We start from the raw sequence: 4,463 nt of genomic DNA, 5'->3' as shown, positions 1-4,463 counted from the left end.
AGAGAGAGAGAGAGAGAGAGAGAGAGAGAAGGAGAGATTGAGAATTTGTGGAAAGAGGTTTAAGAATATCTAGAAGATAGTAAGTACAAAAGCATTTGGCCCTCAACTTCAATGTCATTACTCTATATGCATATACTCAAAATATTCATACTGATGGCTGCATAATATGTTGTATTCTACTATTACACTGGCTTAGAAAAGCCATACACACACACACACACACACACACACACACACACACACACACACACACAGATATATAGATATAAAAATAAAGTATGCCACGGATTAATTCTGTAACACAAGTGTCCTATAGTTAACTTTGCTGGATAAAAATAATATGAACATTTTAGGCTAATTTTATGTATTAAAAATAATTTTTCAGGGGCTAAGGACATAGCTCAGTGGTAGACTTTTTATCTAGCATGCAGAAGGTCCAGAGTTCAAACTTTAGCACTTAAAAAATATGTAAATAAAACTAAAATAGCTTTCTAAAAAGCTTTCACTTATGGTTATAAGCAGATCTCAGTTAGGAGAGCTTGCTATGAAAACACCTGAGCTAAATCTCCAAAACACACACACACCACCACCACAACCAACAACAACAACAAAAACAACAACCACAACCATGCACTTCTAATCCTAGAACAATAACAACAACCACAACCATGCACTTCTAATGCTAGCACTGGAGAGGCAGTCTGGCAGCACACCCAGCCTAATCAGTAAGCCCCAGATCCTAGTGGGAGGTCTTGTCTCAAAAGAAACAACAGGAATGGACACACACACACACACACACACTTAATGAAATCATAATGGTATTAAAAATGTCTGCCAAGGTGAAGGTCAAAATGGTGTCTTGCTTTCTTTTGTATGACCCTATTTTCAGAGGATGCTAAACATCTACAGCTAGCAATCTGCTAAGCTTAGCAGGAAGTCCACATTCCCACAGAACCATAACAAAGCCTTCAAGAATTCTGAAGTGAAAATACACAGGAGATATTTCCATAAAACTAATTCCTATCTGAGTAGCTAATATAGTTATTTTGGCAATTTTGACTATAGAACATAATCTATAAACATCTCTGTAGTTTAGCTGAGCATTATAAATGCCTTCCTAGTTCTCATACCATCAAGAAATGATGTGTGAGGAGATGAAACTATAAAGGGGAGAGGGCAACCATGAGACGGGAAGCAGTGCTGTTGGTGGTGGCTTTTTGTGTTTTGAGTTCTGTGGGGAGAGGAGATGTTTTTGGTTTTTGTTTGTTTATTACAGAGGGTCTCACTATGTAGCCCTGACTGACCTCAAACTCCCTCTGTAGACCAAGCTGATCTTAAACTCAAAGAGACCTGCCTACCTTTGTCTCCCAAGTACTGGGATTAAAGGTTTGCACCACCACATCCAGCAGAAGGGAAGGCCATAAGACAGGGTGGGGAGTGGACTAGAGAGAGTAATGGACATGAAATCAGAGGAGGGGCTATTGTGGGGAAGAAGGGGAAAGCAAAGGGGTGGACAGAGGAATGGAGGAAAAGAATCTGTAAGAACAATGGGTGAAAACACTATGATGAAACACCTTACTTTCGTTGCATGCTGATTCAGAAAACTGAGAAAAAAAATAATAACTTGGTAAATTACCCCCAGAAACTTGATATATGCTCCATCCAAACCCTAAAGTCACCAACCATGCTTGGTGTCTACCACATTTGTTTTTATGATTTTATCATGCCTTCTAGTCTGAATCACTGTAATTTCAAATTTTCAAAATGGTTGAACTGTCTTTCTCTTAGTATCTAATATGCCTGTGTTAAAAACCTAAACAAAACTACACTGCAATAGCACAAAACCAGAGAGGGAAATGTCCTCAAATGCTCGTTTTTAAATATGGAGCTTTATTAGACCCACAAACCATACATTCACATGGTGTTTCCCATATATTTGAGGAAATTAATTAATCTACCTATAATTTAGCATGTTTCTTTGACTTGTTATATGTGTTACTTCCATTTAAAAAAAAATGCCTCTAGCCAGGCATGGTGGCACTTGCTGAAATTCCAGCACTTGGGAGGCTGAAGAGGACTTGCTAGTTCAAGGCCAGGCTGGGCTACACATCAAGATCAAGGCCAGCTAAGACACACAGAGGATTCTGCTTCAAGAACATAGCAACAAACTAATTCCCCAAAGATAATGGTGAAACAATGCCTCCAATCTTGGTATGATAACACTTGCCATTCAAATTTAAATGTCATCTCTGGAGTCAACCAAATGTACTCGTCTAAATTATGAATTTCACTTGTTTTACTTGCTGCCTATTGGGTAAGTCAGAGTTTTTTGTTTCAAATCATAGAATCTAAGTAGAACCTAAGTAGAATTTAAGTAGAAAAAATGATCAAGGAACAGTATTAGATACCCCACAATCCACAGAGCACTGTCGTAGTTTGTTTTCTATTGCTGGGATAAACACTATGATAAAAAATAACTTGGAGGAGGTAATGGCTTGTTTCAGCTTACAGTACATAGTCCATCATCCATAGAAGTCAAGGCAGGAGATCAAGCCAGGAACCTGGAGTAGAGACCGTGGGAAAGTGCTGCTTGCTGGTTTGCTTTGTCTGCTTTCTTATATACCCCAAGACCACCTTCCCAGGGCTAGCCTCGCCTATCATGGGCTGGCCAATCCCACATCAATTACTAATTTAAAAAATGCTTCTACAGACTTGCCCATAGGGAAATCTCATGGAGAGCATATCTCAACTGAAGCTCCCTGTTCTAAGACAACTCCAACTTGAGTCAACTTGACATCTAGAAAAGAAAAAAAATAAGAAAAAAGAAAAACACTCTAGACCTGCAGGCTCCAAAGAGGGCATAAGGGACACGAACATTTTGTGGGTAAATGCCTGGGCTCTGTCATTCCCCTGGAGAAGACATTATCAGCTGTCCACAATTCCTGCCTTCCAATTGGAATTTCCAACTTTCTAGGCTCTCCCCCTTGACAGCCTCCCTCACATCACCCCTGGCAAGCACTACTAGAATGAAAGTTGGCTATCTAGATTCTTCCTGCTGTAGGTGGTCCTTCTGTTTCCTGGTTGCCCCTGCTGTCGAGCATGTTGACATGCCTTGGGTTAGATGCTGAAAAGTAAAAAAATTTTTAAAAATGTTTTCTGGGGTTTCTTTTTCAACTTCTTTAGCAGAGAGTATAAATAAACCTTTGGGGGCTAGAGACCCACCCACTAATTTTAAGTAATCAAATGAAATTTTAATTCTATGCTAGAGTTCATTAGCAAGTAATAGCTACTCTAAACATGGCATAGTGCTAGGAACTCCAGATATCACTGTGAACAAGACAGACAATGCTCTCTCATGAGCTAGTCAGTATAGTGACAAAATGTGTAAGTAAATAACCATGGCTTCAAGTGAAAACAAGAAGAGTGAGATGCTTAAATAGAGGGGTCAAAGAAAAAAAGGCCTCTATGAGGAGTCAGGAGAGGAAATAAACTTAAGAGGAGGGAAGGAGAATTTAAGTACTTTAGAAGTTACTGGAAGACTATCTCTGGAAGGAGGAAAGAAACCCATTCCCTAGGCCTGGAGGTACAGCATAAATAAACAGGAGAGAAAAACATTTCCATTTGACTCCAAGTATGCTCAGAAGCCACTGAAGGCAAGGAACATCCAGGAGTGGCATATTCTCATGCACATTGTGAAGGATCCTTCCAGATGATGAGTGGGGAAGACAAGCAGAGCATTTGGGAGTTGAGTAGAACATATGAAAGATGGTGGCAGCAGGGATTATGTGAAATGACCACATTGGATGCATGCCTCTAGATCAGAATCAACAGGCATTCCTGTTATCTGTAAGAGGTAAGGAGAAGACAAAGACAAAGGATGAAAGGGCAACTGACAGATTTCAGCTTGAGCAACAGAATGAATGCTGCTGGCCATGACTGAGACAGAGAAGAGCAAGGTAAAGGTGGAGGATGGTGGTACAAGTTTAGATGGGAACATGCCAAGACATCAAAATGCTTTTCAAGACTGGCCTTGGAGAGCACTCTGTGAGATAAGAGCCTTGAACATTGGAGCACAGGCCAAAGTCTTGTGTTATCCCATGCTAAGGACTCTGCAATTTGTTAAGTGTTTTGAGAGTTTTATTGAAAGGGTTAATACACAAAGCCTGGTTGATCAGTCCTTCATGAACTAGAGCTACAGAATGATCAGTGCTCCAGGTTTAACCCTTGGGAATCTAGCCCACTGAGTAACCTTCATGCCATTAACTGGTGCTGTTTTGATGGTTGATATAGAGCAATGAAGTATGGCATACTAGCATATCGGGACTTCCTAGGTTGTTTAGCAAGTACCTGGTTTTCAGATTGGGACCCTGAGGTTCATTCTGGAAAGGGCTCAGAAACTAACATACAGGCAATCCTTTCTGAACAAGTGTCCTCCTGTTTTGCCCTGGATAAGACTTGTCCAT

This window comes from Grammomys surdaster, unplaced genomic scaffold (assembly GCF_004785775.1).
Source record: "Grammomys surdaster isolate TR1022 unplaced genomic scaffold, NIH_TR_1.0 222, whole genome shotgun sequence".
Classification (NCBI taxonomy): Eukaryota; Metazoa; Chordata; class Mammalia; order Rodentia; family Muridae; genus Grammomys; species Grammomys surdaster.
Note: the sequence above shows the minus strand (reverse complement) of the source record.